The sequence below is a fragment of the Rhipicephalus microplus genome, chromosome 7, assembly GCF_043290135.1.
Source record: "Rhipicephalus microplus isolate Deutch F79 chromosome 7, USDA_Rmic, whole genome shotgun sequence".
NCBI classification, from domain to species: Eukaryota; Metazoa; Arthropoda; class Arachnida; order Ixodida; family Ixodidae; genus Rhipicephalus; species Rhipicephalus microplus.
The window spans coordinates 140,016,112-140,037,731 of NC_134706.1; the positions used below are offsets into that span (position 1 = coordinate 140,016,112).

The 21,620-nt window shown below is 40.5% G+C and overlaps 1 long non-coding RNA gene across 1 annotated transcript; it reads left to right on the plus strand.

The window, feature by feature from the left end:
* The first annotated feature begins 7,741 nt into the window (after nt 1-7,741).
* On the plus strand, nt 7,742-18,140 carry LOC142767654 (uncharacterized). Its single transcript, XR_012885075.1, has 2 exons — nt 7,742-7,977; nt 15,560-18,140. It is a non-coding gene; the product is annotated as an uncharacterized LOC142767654 (long non-coding RNA).
* The last annotated feature ends 3,480 nt before the right edge of the window (nt 18,141-21,620 follow it).

Here is a 21,620-nt window from a genome sequence, read left to right on the forward strand (position 1 = left end):
GTTGCAAGAAGCTCTCGTTGGAGTGTTCAGATACAGTGTCATTGCTATCGCAAAATGGCGCAAGTAGCGCGAATTGTTTCTTCGTGAGCCGTGTCGTGAGCGCAACAACGGCAAGTAATGGCCTTCTTTGTGAGAAACTATGCCATTTAGTAATTGTGCTTTGCAACAGTCGCTAGGACCGTTTTTAGCACTACTCAGTCCGCTCATTTCGTGCGCGGCGGTGGCTTCCTTGCGTGATGGGACGCATTCATCGTGAAAGCTTGCATCGAGAAAAAGTTGTGCACGCGGCGCAGCATAGCTGGCACGCGTCGTTTTTGCATGAACGAGGCCAGTGAGCGTGATTAGCCCACAAGAAGCACTCACATGCAAGCTACCAGTGGAAAGTGAGTTAAGTCCAAGAGGAGTTACGGAAATCGCGTAACGAATGAAGACGACGTTCATTGACAGTTGACTTTCATTCCCTGTGTTCGTCAAGGTATACTGTACAGTGTTCGAAGACTTAGCGTCCGCCAAGCATACAAACCGTTGGGACGCGTGTTCGTGAAGCCGCACAACCGCCGATGGTCAGTGTGGAATCATTTACAAGTATGAAGCGTAATGGAATTGAACACTGCTGGACAGGCCATAGGTTCGACCTCTAAACAGTGCGACGGTGCTGCATCATGGACGTATGGTGGAGGAGGGCTCCTGGAAACGTTTACCATGGCCTGTGTGACTACAAATGAACTGGTCGACGTCGGCTCATTTTTCCTTTTGTTTTATTTAGTTGCTAGCGTATACTGAGGGTGCACAGGAGGCGAAACGTTTGTCATTTTGTTGATTGTTGCATTAAGCCAAAGTAGAACAAGTTATAATTGCCTCGCTACTTCACTACCTTCTGACTTTCAGCCGTTCCGCGTGGCTGTTTTTCGGCCACCTGTCAAACAAGATTAGCTAAGAACCTCGGATGAAAGAATGCTCCACCAACAGAGCTAAAAGCTAAAATTCAATTGCAATGTAATTGATTTGCGACATGTAGTGTCCAAGTGAATTGTGAATACGGTTTCCTGCAGGGAACATCATCATTTTAGTGACATCCTCTAAACTGTGAAGGAAGCTCAATTGCAGAAAGGTGGAGAAGACAAGTTCGAATAAGGGAAATACACTTAACATCAGCATTTAATTACTGTTGCTACTAAAACTTAACTATAACAAAATTTTCTATTACAATTAGTGTGTGAAAAAAAGTAAGTGTGCTAAATGTCTAAGTTAGAGCAAAAAAAAAAGCTAATTGCCAGTAATGCATTAGTAGCAACTAGTTAAAGTCATAACTGATACGAAAGCAGGAGGCATTCATCTGCATGTCGACTAGCAAAATACTGTGCATGCCAACAACAGGAAAATGACCGGATCTCAAAGACTAGTTTGCTGACAGTCGCAAGGCACTCCATGTAGATCATAGTATTTTTACAAGTTTGCAGTATTTTCCCTAGAGATGACACAAGGCTGTGCCATTAAATGCGCGCTCAAGACTGACGTTGCTCTCATGGCCGGTGACTCCGCCTTCGTAGGAGAACACTGGCACGTACGTTGGCAAGACTATTTCGTTAGTTGCGGAAGCTATTCGTTTCCGGGCTTCAGTAATCCTGGCAGGCCTTTCCACACTTCTAAGATATGCACATGCATTACCGAGAGGCTGCTCCACGACTCTCATTATGCACTGCTGACATGTCTTGATACCTACCAAACGCTGTCACTACCATGCTGTCTTATTACGTTGTGCTTGAGCCTGCTCAGTTCTTTCTCATGATGCTGGTTTTTGCAGTTTTTGGCTACCAGTTCATGTTCAGGCAAACCTTGGCAGGTTTTATTTTTTTAACTGTTGGTTACTTCTTTGCATCACTGGTTCTGTCACAGTAGTTACACCGTTGCACAGTATTGCAAAGCAGTAGACTAAAAATACAAGACAGCATGTGGTGAAACGTTGTATGTGGGACAGAAAGTAACAGGCATTTGTGTGTCGTTATGGAACGCGACCACGCGAAGTTGCCACCTTGCACTTGCGCAATTTTCTTTCAGCCTTTTTTTGCAAATACATAGGGAAAAGCCAAAGTGTTGTCCCTGTTTAAAATATGAGAACTGCACTTTCTTGCGTCATCCACAATATCGGCCGTATCACCCCCAGAATTCCTCGCTACTCACGACGACCCACCTGCTTTCATGCGAGCTGCTGTTTTACGAGATGCACCCCATCCACTCGTAAAATATCGTGTACCTTGAGGGACTTGATGCTTTCGTTTGTACTTAGATCTGATATTTTGTGGTAAAAATGAGGTAATTATATATATCTAAAGATGAAAGTAGAGTCCAAAAAAAGATCAGTTGGAGGAGACAAGTAGACAACAATGGCCACTTACTACCACCTGATTTTATTACGAAAGAACTGTGGAAAATATATCACATGGAAATTGCTATGTTGCAATATGCTTTAGTTTTGGTATGACCAGCCCTGCTGGTCTGTTGGTATGACCAGCCATGTTGGTGACGTGTGATCTCCATATTTGCTACGATTCTTTCGTAATAAAATCATTCAGTAGTGAGCATTCGTTTTTGTCTACTTGTCTCCTGTGTCTCTTCAGTTTTGCGCCCTACTTTTATTTTTAGACAATGCACCAACTCTCTGAGCATTGCATTTTAGTATGTCTCCTAGGTTATTGACGTACACCAATTGCGGTAATGCTATCACAGTCTGTGGTAGCATTAATACTGTTGAGAAGCGGGGACTGGCGGGCGTCACACATTTATGATTCGTATTAAGCCAACTGCCGAGCTCTTGCATGGTCTGTCGAGCTTGTTGAAGTACAACATCAAAAGAACTTTAGGCCTAATATTTGACATAATGCTCAACAACAGGTGCTGCAATGCGTGTTGATGGCTTAGTAAACTTAAGTACCCATGAGGCAAGGCAAGAGAGGGCAGAAAAGGCAACATCACATGAATGCTATGTGAAGTTCCAGCTTCTGGATACGCATGCAATCGAGGTGCATCTAGTAGTGATCCAAAAAGCCAGGTGAACTGTATCACTGCAAAAAATCGATTGCCAAAATACTAAATTTCCAATTCTGTGAAGGAATATTGTGCTTTTCTCTCTGTCTTTATAATCATAACCATGGGGCCATGTTGGTTTGTTAGTAAAACGCTGATATTAGTACATTCGGATTTTTATTTAAACAAGTAAAACTTAGCCTTGTGTAACATTTTAGGAAATACGAAAATTTTTTTCTGTGAAGGCAGTGTAGAAGTGTCCCAAGAGGCAGGTTGGCTTAAAGTTGCATAGTTTCACGGTGGTCTTATCTATTTGTATAAGGATCTCACTCGCAGCAATTGTGGTAAAATGTCAGTTTTCGCATAACCAGCGATTGTATAATTAAGGCTGGACTGTGTAGGCTGCGCCATGTCAGCACTGCACATGACCACTTTTATATTTCCTGCCATATTAAAGTTTTCGATATTATAGTGCCCATTAGCACTTGCCTATTTATTTAATTTAAGTAGTTGCATGTAATATATTGCCAAAAAAGTAATCACTTATGTTACTAGAGATGCGACTTGTTACAAGTAAATTATTACATGGAAATAGGGTCGATGCCATGGCTAAATGTTTGTGCGAGCGTACTGTGTGTGTGCTGGCTCTTACAACTACCTCTGTACTACTCCAGATGCATTCCCTCTAGGAGCATATCAGAAGTTAATGCTTCATAGCAATACCACAAGTGTACCACACTCCACACGCTTTGCAGAGCTTTGTTGGCCATCACGCAGCAGTTTTATTTGTCAGCAGTTTTATTTGCTTGAAATTGGGATGGTTACGTGACTGTGGCCGCCATCTGGTTCCTTGAATCAATAATTATGAACTGTGAGAAAATAGGAAATTTGTTTCTTTTACTTTTATTGTCATGAAATTAAGAAGAAAGGAATGGCTATCTTTACGGTGCTTAAGTTCTAGGTGTCAGTGTCAACAAATGTTGCCTGTCTTTACAAAGCATTGATTCTAGCTGAGTTGTGGGTAATGCACACTTTTGATTTTCAAGTTTGATGAACAATGTAAATATCTACGGAAGTGCAACTGAAAGACAACACCCTGTGTGCAAGTAACCACAACACTGTGGAGCAATTCTCTGGTTTTTCAGTGCACTCTGTTATCCTCGATTATAGAAGTTTACAGTTGAAATGTTGTGTTATGGCATGTTGCACTTATCCTCTAACGCGTTGTATTTCTGTGTTGTAATTTAACATCAGAAGGATGTTAAAAGCAACATCGACTGATGAACTCTGTTTGCTTTCTGCTGTGGCACTCGATTTATCGTTGTATTTTTTCTACAGCTTGTATTGTCGGATCACTTGTATGATCTTCTGTTTTATATCAGTTGGTGTGCTCAATACCTCATTATGCGAGTGTTTGATTTGCACAGAGTGTTGTAGGTAGATGTGTGCTTTGTTCAATGTAAGACATTGAAATAGCTCTGATCATTCAGGCGTAGATGGCCTTCTACGTGTGCTTTAATGTTTAGCCACAATAGTTATTCAGAATAATCGGTTACATCTAGCGAGGAAGTGGGGTATCGATTGACGTGTTTGGTCTTGTGAGTGAGTGAATGAGTTACTCTTAATCTTCTGTTGTATCATTGTGCTTTCATTTGAAGAAATATAAGGATTGATAGGAAATACACAAGGTGTTTCAGGTATCTTGAATGTTGTGTTACAAAAAAAAAAACAAGACATGCTATATATGTCAAATTGGCACTATAGTTTTCTCAGCCGTATGCAGCACATCGCCATATATTTTCAATCCACCAAACTGAGCAATAAGCAAAGGCTGCTGAATGAAATTCTGAACTAGTGGCTGCTCACTGGCTAACTAACATAGATATTTCATTTCATTTTATTACCTTAAAGACCCCATTGAAGGGGTATTACATAAGGGGTGGGTACATATATGAAAACGTGAAAGCCATTTTTTTTTTACAATGCTAGGTAATTTGTTACGGTGTTCAAAAAGGTGGTAGGACAGGTTATGGCGGTGATTTCGTTAGAAAGGCCGTTCCAGTCCGTAGCTGCACGAAAAAAGAATGTGGACGAAAAAGTGACGGTGCGCGTACACGGCCGCTCAACTTGTTGCGGGTGACCAGTGCGATGGGAGATGCGTGCCGGAGGAAGAATGTATGGTGGCCTGCCGAGCGAGCTGTAAAAAAACTTGTGAAAAAGGGAAAGACTAGAAATGCGGCGACGAGATGGAAGCAATGATAGGCCAGATTCTGTTTTCAGTGCTGATATGCTGACGTCGTAAGAGTACGTAGAATGAATAAATCGTGTGGCTCGATTTTGAAGTGACTCGAGTTGATTGATGAGATATGCTTGATGCGGGCTCCAAATGGCTGATGCGTATTCTATCTTCGTCCTTACGAGAGATTGATAAGCTAGTAATTTGACATTATTAGGAGCGTGATGCAAATGGCGTTTTAAGAACCCGAGTGTTTTGTTAGCAGATGCAATGATGTTCGTAATGTGCGTTGCCCAGGTTAAATTGCTACAAAGGGTTACTCCGAGATATTTATAGGAAGGAACTAATTCAAGGTTTGTGTCAGCAATTTGGTACGGGAATACTATCGGATTTCGACGACGGTGAAAGGAAACAGTTTTACATTTGTTAGGGTTGAGTTCCATTAGCCAAAGGTTACACCATTTCTGTAAGCTTAGTAAGTCAGTTTGAAGAGACGTGTTATCGGAAACGTTGTTTATTTTACGATAAATAACGCAGTCGTCTGCAAACATGCGTATGTTAGAAGATACATGTAATGGTAGGTCATTAATGTAAATCAAAAACAGAAGCGGGCCTAGGACAGACCCTTGAGGGACACCTGAGGTTTCCGGGGTAGTGTTAGACATTTGATTGTTGACGGAAACTGATTGCATACGATTAGTTAAGAATTCTTCAATCCATGCTAATACGTCATCATTTAAATTCAACGCGGCAAGCTTTAGTAGTAGGCGCTCATGAGAAACTTTGTCAAATGCCTTTGCGAAATCGATGAAGATGGCGTCAGTCTGAAGGTTAGAGTCGAGGTTAACATGCAGGTCGTGAACAAACATAGCTAGCTGCGTTTCACACGAATACCCTTTCCTAAAGCCATGCTGCGCAGGATGAAAAAAATTATTGGAATCAAGGAAGTCCATGATATGTGTGTAGATGATATGCTCGAGGAGTTTGCAGGGTACGCTGGTTAATGAAATGGGACGGTAATTTAATGGTGATTGTTTGTTAGATATCTTAATTAACCTTTCATATTACCACAAGGCAGTAGTTGGATTGGTAAATATCAGTAAATATACATTTCCTTGTAAGAATATAGTAACTTCAATGAAAGATCTAAATGTAAGTTGTGCTTGTGCAGCCGTAGGCATGCGCATAGTGGTAGCAACTCTCCGTCAAATAGCCTACTAAGAGGAGGGAGGGTGCTATATCTGCCTTTTACATTGGATTATTTGGGGTACGGGGAGGGCACGCTGTCTGCCCCACACATTGATTTAATAGGAAGATTGGGGGGGGGGGGGCACGGCTACGAAGCATTGCCCTTCCCTCTTACCTTCTTAAAGGGGAGCCCTGTGTACGCCTATGTGTTCAGCAATGTCGTATTTTTTCATCTATTCTTACTCCTTATCCTAATTTTTCCTACCTGTTCTTAGAGCGAACGAAACTTCAAAATATATAGTACTTGTTGCAAGCGAGCTCAAAATGTCTGTAAAAAGCTGCCAATGGAATTTTCAAGCAATCGTTCATGTTATAGAGGAAAGTGTGATCTCGTGTTTTGGGAAATGTGAGAGCGATGCTATTTTTACGTTTGGAAACATCTTTTTTTTAAGAGGGAGACTCATTAGGCTGCCTGTTAAAGCTTAGGTGTAGAAAATTTGTCCAAGATACTATTATCAGCAGTGGGCATATGGTTCAGCAATAGTAATAGTCCACTAAAAATGGAAAAGGCGACAGATGGGTGGCAAATAAGTTTCTGGACCGACATAACCAGTAGTTGAGAGAAGCTTTAGTAAACTACCAAGATTAACCCAGTGATAAACACCATGGCGAAATGTCCCGACGTTGCTGAAGCATCTGTACAAAGTGTTGCTGCACTACGCATGACAAGAAATTCTAGCAAACGACAAATCCTGTTAACAACGACTGTAAGAAGACCGAGAAGCAACATGGAAGCCTTGTGCAAACAATTACGTGATCTGTGGGAGGGAGTGATTCTCGTTTTCAGCAAGTTTCTGCATGTCTTCCAGTAGTATATAACAATAATTGTTTTATGCTGAAAGGCATAGCTGATTCTTGACTGCCGAAAACACTGATGTTATTCAAAACCCATTCAAATATTTCGTTTGTATTTCTTTTCATATACATTTAATTTTTTTCATTTGCATTTTATTTCAAATGCATTGTGAGTTCAGAAATTGAATCGGCCCTATTCTGTCCTACATTGTATCAATACTTCTATCCGAAAGACAGTGAAATATCTAGTTGTAATGGCACATGTCCCTAAAACATTTTGGCTGTATGTGTCGTATCAGAAGTGTATCTAAATCAGACTTACATGTATTGAAGAAATGTGTTAGAATGTTTTAAGCAAATTAGGAACTTTTATGAGTCATGTGCTGAGTCACTGGACTCTTGTTTAATCTCCAGTGACATGTGGTTTGGGTTGGCGAAGTTTATGACATACCACAGCAACACTTCTTGACTGCTTAGTTCTGCTGGAGAGTTCATTGTTGTGTGCCGTTCAATCTCTCCTGTCTGCCTGTGGCTTCGCAGGTTCTTGTCATTGGATTCTCGAGAGTGGGACAGTTCACTCGTGACTGTAGGAAATGAACAGCATGCCTGTCGGCAGTGCACCTACAAGACAAAGAAAAGAATGAAAATGGAAAGGCACCTTCGCAAACACATAAGTGAGTACCTCTAACAATTCCACTGATGTCCTGCTGAGTTCATTGATAAGTGCTCTCTCAAGCACCCACACGTGAAAGAGTCTCTTTTCTTGTGACCACTGCAAGAAATCCCTTTTAAGGAAGCTCACCTTGAAGGAGCACTTGCGCACGCACACGGGAGAGCGTCCCTTTTGCTGTGACTACTGCAATGCATCCTTTACAAAAAGAGGCAACCTCACGGGCCGCATCTCTCGTTGTCATGCTAAGGAGAAAACTCTAAAGGCCAGTAGCAGCATACTAACGTTTCTTGTGGGGTGAAAGGGAGGGCTAATTTCTTAAATTAATTTTAAAGGCGAAGGTAACTTTCAAGTCATTAGATGCAAGATGTGCCATATCATCTAATCTAGGCGCATCATGTAATGAAGCTGTAATATCAACAAATGGGAAGATTGCCATGGACCAAATGAGGTAGTTATAATTTAGGCATAAATAATTTAAGAAATGCCGCATCGTTCAGGTTTCAACAATTAATTACACGCTTTGTTACTTATGTAACTTGAAAAAATGATGCTATTACAAGCCCAGCATGGTTAGAGAAAAAAATTTTTGCTTACAGTGTCCCCCATACTAACATGTATGCCAGTTTAGGAACAATTACAGAAATCAAATGTCAAATTATAGTTGCCTTCGTCTGAACTGATTAATATAGAAAGGTAACATTTACACATCTAGTATAGCACAAAACAAAAAGTGCATTTAGTGTTTGTTAAATGCCCTGCCCTATCTGCTACTATTTTTTTTATGCTTGCTTCGTAATTCTTTTTTGGCAGCAACATTCTACAACATTTCTGATGCCTCAGAAATATAGTTCTGTACAATATGTTGTTAGTGAGGAATCTGTATACTGCACAATAGAAGCGTTGTGTTACATTTTACCTGTGATGAAAGATTGCGTGGTTATTTATTATACATTTATGTTATTTAATTTACTATAAGAAGGGTGTAAGGCAGGGAGACACAATCTCTACAATGCTATTCACTGCATGTTTACAGCGGGTTTTCAGGACCCTAAATTGGAAAGAGTTGGGGATAAGAGTTAATGGAGAGTATCTTAGTAACCTGCGATTCGCTGATGACATTGCCTTGATGAGTAACTCGCCCCGCCGCGGTGGTCTAGTGGCTAAGGTACTCGGCTGCTGACCCGCAGGTCGCGGGATCGAATCCTGGCTGCAGTGGCTGTATTTTTGATGGAAGCGGAAATATTGTAGGCCCGTGTGCTCAGATTTGGGTTCACGTAAAAGAACCCCAGGTGGTCAAAATTTCCGGTGCCCTCCACTGCGGCGTCTCTCATAATCATATGGTGGTTTAGGACCTTAAACCCCACATATCAATCAATCATTGACGAGTAACTCAGGGGCTCATGATTACTGAACTGGACACGGAAAGTAGAAAAGTAGGTTTGAAAATTAATATGCTCGAAACTAAAGTAATGTGCAATAGTCTCAGCAGAAAACAGCGCTTTGAGATAGGTGGAGAAAGGCTGGAAGTTTTAAAGGAGTATGTCTACTTAAGACAGTTAATAACTGTGGAGCCGAAGCATGAGAGTGAAATAACTAAAAGAATATGGATGGGGTAGATCACATTTAGCAAGCATTCTGAAATCATGATTGGTAATCTGCCACTAACCCTCATGAGGAAGATATATAACAGCTGCACCTTGCCAGTACTTACCTATGAAGCGGAAACCTGGAGGCTTACAAAGAGGGTTCTGCTTAAATTGCGGACAACGCAGCGAGCAATGAAAAGAAAAATGAATGGTGTAACTTCAAAGGGGCGGCCCAGAAGCACTTCTTCAAGTAACTATGGATTGAATTCACTAGAAGAGCTTATTGCCTTACGAATTCAATGCTGCAAAAATTTAAAGAATTTGTCAAGTGCGAGTGAAGTTACAAAGAATTGTTGCGTGCTGCAATTGCATTCTCTCTTCTCTCGACCCTACGAAAGCACTGGAAGCTAAGCGGGGAGGGATGGCAGGGGCAAAGAAACTACGTCACCCACTCCTCGTGACCTTGAGCACTTCTTTTTTCTTCGAATGCACGGCTTTTTCAGTGTGATTGCGCGCACAGCCGAGAACTAGTTGCGACTTCCCATGGTGATATCTGTAACGACCGAGCGCTCCATGTTGAAATCACCCAATGGCTGATAGATGGAATTGCTACATTTGGTTTTTGAACGTCTTCTGTCATTTGTCGAGACAAAAGAAAGCAATTTGTTGCTGACTTTGATCGTTTAATGTGAATTCCAGGCCACGTGCTGCAATATAATATTTGGCTCGTGTGTTATCGGGAGCCTCTACTACCGATTGGCAGCATTTTCTGACCATGCTCAAAAAGTAATGCAGGGCCACTTTAAAAGACAAGAAGAAAGCAGAGTGGGTCAGGGAACAAATGAGGGTTAAGGATATCATAGTAGAAATCAAGAAGAAGAAATGGACATGGGCCGGGCACATAGCGCATAGGCAGGATAACCACTGGTCATTAAGGGTAACTGACTGGATTCCCAGGAAAGGCAAACGCACGAAAGGGAGACAGAAAGTTAGGTGGGCCGATGAAATTAAAAAATTCGCAGGTATACCTTGGCAACGGAAAGCACGAGACCAGGTTCATTGGCGGATCATGGGAGAGGCCTTTGCCCTGCTGTGGGTATAGTCAGGCTGATGGTGACGATGTGTAGGCCCGTGTGCTCAGATTTGGGTGCACGTTAAAGAACCCCAGGTGGTCGAAATTCCCGGAGCCCTCCACTACGGTTTCTCTCATAATCATATGGTGGTTTTTGGACGTTAAACCCCACATATCAATCAATCAATCTGATGATGACGATGCACAGCAGCTCATGTATCTCTACTTCTTTCACTTGCTCGGGCCTTTCGAAAAAGTCACGTTACTTTATTTAGATCAGAACGCCTTCATGGTACGACTACAGTCAAACCTGTTTGTAACAATCTTGGAGAAAGTGAGTTATAATTTACACGAACACTCAAAGCTGCTTTAGCATTATCCATGTGCAAATGTGGAGGGGAATCAAATGTTTTCTCGCCACTATTTCGAGTATTCCTATGGGAGCATGGCCTAGGATACCCTTCCCCCCCATTTAACTTTCTATAATGAATCGTACGTTGTATATCGAACTTGCCGAAGCCGCATGTGGAAGAGAACGATGAAACAGTAGATATAGACAAAAGGCAAGGGTGTTAGATATACTTTACGAAAACTGCTACGCTACCCCACACTGGAAAAAGGAAGATGGCTGTTTGAAAGCTGTCAAGAAGAGTCGGTAGAAAAGTCATAGAAAAGTACAGCTTCTAATTGAAAAGCATAGAGAACAGGAAAGAAGGGTGAGCACACACATCTTACAGTCACAATATCGCCACTAGTATTTAATTGCCGGTGCACATGTGCTCTCTCCAAAAACTGGAGCAACGTCTTCATTCCCTTCATCTGGGATGAGCTCCCAGGACAACATTCTGATATGATCTGTGGTCATGGCGAGTCAGAGCTAATGTGAGTAATTTTCTGAGCCCATTGTAGCGAGGCAGCAGCGGAATGGTGTGTTCTAGGGCCTCCTGTATACCATAGTTGTCACAAAAACGGTTTTCAGCCATTCCAATGCAAAAAAAAAAAACAGTACCGAAGACACGAGTGCAGCTATCTGAAAATGGTGGCGAGTATGCCGCTCTTCGAAAGGCCACTTGTCCAGGTCCCTGGCGCTGTGCGCCAAGGATTTGTCGTTGAAAATTCTGTCACAGTTCATGGTAAGTTAGCCGTGACGACTAGCCCGCTGGATGCGGAAACTGTTGCTATTGGGGTGGCGTCTGGTGACACAGAAGACAGAATAAGAGCAGCCGGAAGATGTCTGAAGGCGCCCAACATTTGCTGAAGCAACCTCTGCGACAGATGTGTTGCAATGCCATCTGCCGAAGTCCAAGCGAGCAGCCTTGAGTTGGTTGCCATGATGATGATGATGATATTCATGTACCTATTTAGCGACAAAAAAAGAAGAGACTAATATGCTATTGTCGCTAGCGCTTAGTATTAGCCAGATTACTATCTTGCATTTGTGTGTGTCATCATGATAAATTTGGTGTGCATTAGCTGTTGCTGTAGGGTGTGTGAATATTCAGAGCTTCAAATATGCTATAACACAATACATTTACTAACTGAAATATATGAACACCCAAAATTTCAAAACACAATCAGGTCACCTTGTTAGGTCTTGAAAGTGACACTTGAAATGTTTCATAAGAAAAAGTGGCGAATAATTTCATGAAAAAAAAAAAATTGACCACACCTTCGCTTAAAGGGGACTTTGACTTGTATGCAAACCAGCCATGGCTCGATGCAGAGTTCTGTAAAGAGGAGCTCTTTATTCATCACCTTAGACTTTTAAAACATTGTGTGATGCAACATTTCTCCTGTTAGTGGTCTTGACGTTAGACCCAATGCACTGTGACAGCTTCTGTTGTGCTTTGGAAGGTTATACATACGTATAAAATGAATGAAAACCAAATCTGAGGCGCTCAATATTTTTCAGTCATAATTTACCAAAGCCGGTGGACATTGAGAACCAAGAAAGTTGTAATGAAAATTGCAAAGTTACTATGCAGTGAAATGCAAACGAATTATCAGGAATGAATCTGGCAGTAAGATCAAAGTGCATTTATATAAGCTCGGAATCACTGAAGTGAGGGCCTTGGCTTTGTGAGATTGGACACCTCCAGGTAGCATGCGAAAGATTATTAACCCGTTGGATTGAACCGAAAAAAGTTTATGAACCATCTTGGATATGCAGCTGAAAGGATGTTCCAAACCTGAGCCACGTCTGCAGTAGATTTTCACAGCAGAGCTGTTAGGCTGAGGATAGGTCTGGTAAGGGTTAACAAGAGGGATGATCATCCTGAACCAAGACGGACTCTTCGTCCTTTTCATGTTTGGCTTCAGTGTCTGAGTATGAGCACCGATTCGCCTAGCATTGGAATTCTCTGACGGGTCATAAAACGAGTTTGGAGAGGGTAAAAGGAAGATAGAAAGAAAGAAACAGAAGCAAACAAAATTTTTCGGTAAGGTAGGATTCCCACGATCTGTAGGAGTGCCATAACAACATGCTTGTTCAGGCGTGCTAGCAGACGATAGCATAGCTTTGTATATAATGTACAGTATAGTATAAAAAGGAATGGAAGTAATGAGGGGCAGGGGAGAGAGTAAAGCATAACATATTACAGAGAGAGAGAAACAAAGGGAGAATAGGGAGAATAGGGAGAACTAAATAGAAATAAAGGGAAAAAAAAGTTGAGAAGAGATATAAAGAAAAGAAAATTAAAGGTAAAGAAAGTCACTCAGCTCAAACACTTCTTTCATGTTTGGTGCCACTAGCGTGAAACAGCTGTGATATTCATGTAATTTTACATCTAAAATACGGTCAGCCGTTAAAGGGAACACTCCAATGAACACGTTTCACATTGCTTGCCCCCTCAGTTCAAGAGGACGTAAGAACATCGCTTGAAAGTAGCATAAACTTTCAGCCACCGATAAATTTACGTGAATGAAAGTCACAATACTTTACAAAAAGGGCAAAATATGGATAGCCACTGCATGCAAGTGTTCCCTTTAACAGTGCACCTATTTGTACATAGATACATAAGCTACACTAATGTTTGTTATGCCTTGTTTTTCTCTTTGTGGCTGTGCAGTATATATTATGCACTATGCTTACGTTTTCTAGTGGAATCCTCATGAGGGTATGATGCACTGGCATTTATTTTATTTTTTTACTAGAAGGGGCAATATCTAATTTGTGTATATCAGTAAAAACAGAAACGCTCTTAATATGCTTGTAGGTACATAAAACAATGCTGCAGATCTATCTTCTCTAATTACACCTACGAAAATGAAATCCCCGCTTGACCTTCTACACTTCAATTTTTATTCTAAAATTTCCTATGTTTTTGTCTCATTACTAAGCTTTTATATTCTTTGCTGGCAGGCAATTTAGTCAGCCACACTAAATCAGCAATCACTTTTTGTCTTTTAGCTAGGTAACAACCTCAGAGACGTTTATGTTTATTTCTAATTATGGCCCACAGATGGAACATCCTTTTGGTAGACATTGTCAAACATGTAGCTCAAAAGAGCATTTTAATCATTGTGTAATGTGTTATGCAAAAAGCATAGTTTTAATTTTTCGAACCATTTTGTGTCCAGTATTTATACTCGGAGACCCATATCTGTATACAAGTGTTACATAGTTGATGCTTTGTAACTAATAAAACTATAACTGAAAAAAACAAAAAAAAAAGCTGAGACTGAACCCTTATTTAGAGGCCTTTTGGTATGTATAAATGTGTGCGCGAAGTTCTACATTAAGCTTTTGGGGGCCGAAACCTCTACTCACCTTTCATCCATTCTGATCCCATACTCAAGAAATGTAAGCTTAATTAAAAGAAGCTCACTTACTCATTTTAAGATGTAGCATCATGAGTTGAGGAAATATGTGCGTAAATCAACTGCAAAAGGACTTGTCGAATACTGCACATTAACTAACCACGGGAACAGTGTTGCGTTGTCAGGAGGAGCCCAGCAAGGGATAGCAAGGGCTCAGACATGCAGGTCATTTCTTGTGGCTGCAGTCATGACACGTTCACGTGCAGAATGACTATGGCTTCTGAAGGAGGCACAGTGTTTTGATGGTGGCCTGCAGCTTTTATCGAATGATGGCCCAAATGCTAGATGCTGGCCGAGGGCTGCTTAGGCAATAAAGCATCCAATAAATCTGTTGGCAACCTGGTGCTGTAATTGCACATTTGGGAGCAGCATGATATGAAAGTACATCTGTCATGTGTCTTTTTTCGTGTTTTTCAGGCTTTAATTGCTATATAGAAAAATACTATATGTTCAACTTATAGCACAGGAAAATATTCAGTCTGTAGTTTGAGAAGGTGCCCGACAACTCTGCATGCATGCTTTGAGTCTTTAGCCAAGAATTCAAACGTTGGGTAATTGAACGCAATCAATAAGTGAGCTAAGGGGGGAGTAAAAGATAGCCCGGGTCACTATTGGCTAGTCCAAATGGTACGCATTCAGCTCAGTTGGCTTCCAATGTGTTGAAGTCTTGGCTCTAGCTATGTGGGACAGCCTTTACATTGAATAGCGAAATACTTGTAAGTGCTGCCTAAAATTATGACTAACTATACATGATTAATTATAGACAATGCCAAGGTACGCTTTACACTCGGAAATGTCTTGTGATGACAGCTGGTCAGATTCAACAAAAAATGTAAGTCGGTGCAGGTGCTGCAGAAGTTACCTGCGTTTCTCTGGGATTTTCTTGCAGTACTGGTGTTATGGTTTTTAGGACGCATAGAGCACTCCTGTCTCTTGAAATTTTCATTTTTATGCTAAGAAAGGTGAACACATGCGAGGAGATATGACAGCCACTCATCTTCTTTCATGTCTTTTTTATTAGTGGAAAAATCAAGATGTTATGTGCTCACCAACTGACCCGACAATAAGTTTTGATTGAGTATACTCCTATCTCCCATTTGATGCAGGTGAAGCAAGTGTCCGTAGCCTCAAAAACTTGGCCCAAACAGTTGAAAAGCTTTGAAGATTGCAAGTGTGCGCTTACAAATCTGCCCAGTTTCAGTAAAAGCTGCAGTGCAGACCATAGCCGAAGCCGTATCCAGAGTACATAGAGGACATTTGTACCACAGTCCGCTGAGCAATATTGGCATCAATGATTATCGCAACTGTCTCCTCTGTCAGCATTGGCAATATTAGAGTGCTTACATTGTGCGTTACTTTAAAGTTCCCGTCAATTGAAATTTGAAGGTAGCATGAAACATTTCCTCTATAAACTACTTCAAGAAAAGCTCTTGTACAAACATTGTAATGCTATCACAACTTGCCTCATTAATCCAGGTAGATAAAGTTATGTTAAGAATAACAACCAAGATTTTTTTGGGAGTGGTTTGAGTGAATCTCTATCTTAATGACACAAAAAACTTGATTTTAATGAGCGTCTTTCCTCTATTGTATTAGAATACAGTCACTTTGCTGAAACGATTTTAAGTATATCTACACCATAGAGTTTCACAGTATTAAACTATATAACCGCTCTTCCTCGCTGCATGAACTGTTTTGGCTGCCTCAATCACAAAATCGGCTCGTTCTACAAGACGACGCAGCAGTTTCCATGTGCACAGCCTCCCAATGGTGCCCACCTCATCTGTTCGTGAAATGTAGTGCTCTTGAAGAAACTTTATACTTTCTTTTCTTCACTGGCCATGTAATTTGGGGCAAAAATAAGGTGTACACACATGTCCGCATAGCTGTGGTGGGCAACGAGTCAGCTTCTGTGGCAGCTTCACTTTCCGATGGAAAGCCGGTACAAGCCAACTGTCAAGCCCTTGTGTGGTCTTCCGCCAAGCTCATCGTTGTTTGAGAGCAAAAGAACACAGTAGCTTAATACTTCGTGTGCAGCAAGAGGTGATCATCTGTGGACACCCTGTGCTGCAGCAAGTGAATATACTCAAACCTCATTATGACAAAGTTTAGCAAAGTTTCATCTTGCAAGAAAAAAATAAGTTTGTTATATCAGAAAAGTCGTTTAAATATTATTCCTAACACTGTATCTGTTGCAAGACTATTTTTTATTTACTTCACTATACCCGATACTTCATTATATCCATGTTGGTTATATTAAGGTTTGAGTCTAGTGACTTAGGCAGCTTAGGAATACGAGGGAAGGCGTGAGAGTATTAGAGGTTCAGTGGTGACATCACATGAATGCTATGTACAGGTAAAAACCACTATGTATAAGTACGCCTATGATCTATGCTTATCCAGAAGTGATTCTGAAGGCCAGGTGAACTGTAGAAAATCAGTTGCCATAATGATAAGTTTTCTCTTTTATGAAGGCAAATTGTACTTTTGTCTCTTTCTTTATAGTCTTCAATATGGCGCAATGTCCATTTGGTATTAAAAAGTTTTATTGGATCGAGGTGAATTTTACTTTAAACCTGGGAAGGTTAGGAATGTGTGACATTTAGAAGATACTATAATAGTTTTTTTCTCATGCAGTAGTGCAGAGATGTCTGACGAGGCAGGTTGGCATAGAATTGAGTTGTTCAATGGCGCTTTTGGTTATTTGTATGGGGATTTTGCTGGCAACAAGTCGATTTTCAGAAAATGTCAGTTGCATAACAAGTGAGCTCATAATATAGGCTCTTCTGTCTCCATGTCATTATTGTGCATGAGTGATTCTATAAAGTCACGCCATATTAAAGTTTTCCATATTATGATACCCACTACTCCGTGCCTCTCCTATAAATGTAAGTGGTTGCATGTAATCGGTTGCTAAAAAGTAATCACTCGATCAGAAAACTACCAAGAAATGTCACTGATTAAAGTAAATTGTTACAGGCAAACATGGTAAATGTCTTGGCTAAGTGTTTGTGTGAGTGTGCTGGCTTTAACAATGATCTATGACCTATTTCAGACGTGTTAGTTCCTTCTATGGAGCATCAGAGAAGTGGAATGCTTCAGACATTGCCACAACTGCCACATCTGACAAGCATTTTGTTGACCATTATGCAGCAGCTTGATTTGTTATTTACTTAAGATTGTGATGGTTGTGTGACTTCGTCCTCTGTCTGCTACCCTGAATTGGTTATATTTAATTAGGGAAAAATTGAGAATTTTGCTTTCTGCACATTTGTTGTCATGAAATTTGGGAGAAAGTAATGGCTCTCATAATGATGTCAAGTTTCAGTCATCTATGCAAACAAACTGAGCCTGTCCGTACAAGCATTGGTTCTGGCTAGGACGGGGTTATGCATGTTCCGGTCTCAGAAGTCTGTTTAAGAGTAAAAACGATCATGAAGAGCTGTTCGTCGGCAAGTTACCACAACACATTTGAGTGACGCTTTAGGGTGGCTGTGCACTCCGTTTACAGGATTATGAAAGTGTTTCTTTTGCGTTTTTGTGTTATACTTTCAAATCGTGAGAATATAAAAAGTAACGTTGACCAATGAACTCTATTGTCTTCCTACTGTGACACTAACAAAAAAAAAAACCTAAATTTTCTTAAGGGTGTATTCTTTTCCACCATTAAACTAGGCATAATTTTGATTGTGTTGATTTGTTTTGTGATACCTTGCATTTTTGCTTTATTTAGTTCGTGTTTGTACTTTGATATATTTTACTTAATTTATTTATTTCATGTGGCCAGCTTATATTACAAGCTGTAGGTAGGAGCAGAATATACAAGAGAAATTGTTGAATAATCTGTGAACGTACTTAAAAACAAGTTTGTGAAATCTAATAATACTGTTCAACAATCGTGACACTATACGAAAACTCAGGAGGCAATGAAATCCAGAAAAACGCACTGTTCTTCTGGGCAATATCATTTGGTGTGCTCAATATCTAAATATTCTTATGCTTGATTTGCAAGAAGTGCTTTAATTTGCCATGGGGATATGTCATTGTAAGACATTGAGATAACTTTGATGATTTAGGCATAGATGGCCTTCTGCCTGTGGTTCAATGTTTAGGCATCACATCTTCTAAAAACTATCAGTTGAATCTGATGATAATGTAAAGTATAGATTGATTTGTTTAAGGTTGTGAGTGAGTGATTATGTTACACTTATTATCTTGTATCATTATGCCTCCACTGAAAGTGCTTTAAGGAATGATAGAGAATACACAAGGTGTGTCAGGTAACTTGTGCTTAATAATACTGTCTTGTGATACACATATCAAAATGGCATAATGTTCTGGGCCATATGCAGCATGCCATGATAATTTTCCATTCCAACAAGCTGCAAAATGAACATTTTTTAAAAATAACCTTCTTAATTATAATTCTTGTGAGAGCCATTCAGCAACTCTAATGAAATACCTTCATTATAAATGTTATGGCTCATGTTCAGAAATTTTAGAATATTTTCTAAATGCTAGGATAACTTCCTATATGCCGTGTTCACTTATTGACAAATATTGCCTAATTAACTGTCAAAAGGGCAGCATTAGTTATAAGTGTATTATAAAAAATTGTGATGTTTGTTAAGCAACATAGTATGATTTCATCATTGCTAACTGTCCTGTATAGATTTTTTTGTAGTCTTTTTTTTATAGCACACGATATTTAGAAAAAATGTTTTCACAAGCAAGCTGGGACTCCCTGTAGAAACATTGCCAATACAAGTATAAAGCAATAAGTGTTCATGTGCTTCAGAAAAGTGGGCCCATGTCTTTTCTGGCCAGTCAGAATCATCCTATTTAAACCATTGAAAATGACCTTCTCTACTGTGTCAATGTTTTCATGTTTTGTTTTCAAGTTCCTGAAATACTATATGTAACGTCTAGAAATGAACTTGTTCTAATTTTCTTGACTGACACACCAACAGAGGAGTCTGAATGCACTAAAATAAGGCTGCATCATCTTGCTCCTTGAAACGTGACAAATTTTTTTATGCATGCATACATTGTTGTGTTAAGTCTTTTTAGTGCATCAAGTTAATTTCTGAAATGTTTTTACCTTAATTTATTGCTAGGCGTATTTGGCATAGTCATGGTACGAATACGTTGATTCCCAATTTGCATGTAGTACTTCAAGTTCATGCATGCACTGTTCAGTGTAAAGTAGCAAAAATGCTTTGATGATTGAGGCATGCCAAAATGGCTTCTCACATGTGGCTTCGATGTTTACCAATCGTATTCATTCAAAATAATCTGTTACATGGTGAACTGAAAAGGAATATCTACTCGTGTTTTTTATTGTATGAGTGTATAAGTAGTCCATTGTATCATTATTGTTTCATTGAATAAGTGAGAAAATACATTATTTCAAGATGTGTGATGTAGCAACAATTCAGAAAGGCAAGCTTCTATTTTTCACCATTCAGAACACTGATGTTATTTAAACTTATGTATATGTTGCACTAATCGTATTTTCTGTCTTCTTTCAATTTAGTTTTTTATTAGCAATTTATTTCAAGTTATTTGTGCCTTCATAAGTTGAATGATGTTTTTGCTGACCTTCGCTGTATAAATATTAAGCAAAAAAGCAGTTGTACTGGCACATGTCCGTAAAACATGACATAGTACAACTACGGCAACACTTCTTGACTACCTGGTGCTGCACTCCGCCTATTTGTTCTGTGTGACTTACAATTTCACCTCTCTGCCTGTGGCTTTGCAGGTTCCTTGTCAGTGGATTCTCCAGAGCAGTACAGTTTACCCGTTACCGTAGAATGTAAATGGCATACCTGTAAACAGTGCACCTATATGACCTCGGAAAAGACAAAGATGGAAAGCCACCTTCACAAACATACAGCCAAGCCTCTCTATGAGTGCCATTTATGTCCTGCTGAGTTCATTCGAGAACGTTACCTCAAGGACCACATACGCACTCACACGGGAGAGCGCCCCTTTTCCTGCGAGCACTGCAACAAATCCTTTTCGCTGAAGTCCACACTGACACAGCACTTGCCCCTGCATACAGGAGAACGCCCTTTTCCCTGTGACCACTGCAGTTCAGCATTTACAAAGAAGTCCCGGCTCACAGAGCACTTGCGCAACCACACGGGAGAGCGCCCTTTTTCCTGTGACCAGTGCAGTGCAAGATTTACAAAAAAGAGCCTGCTCACAGAGCACTTGCGCGTCCACACAGGAGAGCGCCCCTTTTCCTGCAATCACTGCAATGCAACGTTTCGACGGAGGTCGGCACTCAGACAGCACTTGTCCCTGCATACAGGAGAACGTCCTTTTCCTTGTGACCAGTGCAGCGCAACATTCTTACAGAAGATTCATCTGATGAAGCACTTGCGCATCCACACGGAAGAACGTCCCTTTTCCTGTGTCCACTGCAATGCATCCTTTTCGAGAAAATGCAACCTCATTCACCACATTTCCCGCAGGCATTCTTAGAAAAAGTTTGAATGGTGAGTAGGCATACAGACGTTGTTGGTTGGTGAAAGGGATGCGGGAGAGGAAGAAGGGCCAGTTGTTGAAATTAAGCAGTGGGGGAAAGGAACTGCTTAGCTGCATGAAACAGTTTCAAATGCCTGAGATGTATAGTTATTACACTATATTGCATGTTGGAAAATCAGTAATACGATTAAAATTTTATAAGTGCCCGACCGGGTACCGCTCTGGATGTGTTGCATTGTCGAGAGGGACCGACAACGGGCCTACAGGGTTAAATATGCAGGTTGTCCCTCATAACTTCAACCAAGATAAGTGTACTTGCAGTATGATTATGGCTACAAGGAAATGTCTAAGCGGCCTATGTCGAAAGATGGCGCAAATGTTAGCGGCTGACCGAGGGCTTCGTTAGCGATCCAATAATCTATCGGTAACCCAGTTCTCTGATCACACGCTTGTGGGCACCAAGATATAAAGGCATGAGCGGTCCATCACGTGGGTTTTTTTCATGTTTTGCGGGCTTTCTTTTCCACACAGAAAAGAATTACTATTTGTGTGACTTATCATACAGGAAACAATTCACTCAGTGGTTTTAGAAGGTGCTATACAACTCTGCTACTATACTTTTACTCTTCAGCCAAGAATTGAAAAGTTGGGTAATCAGACACAATTAATACG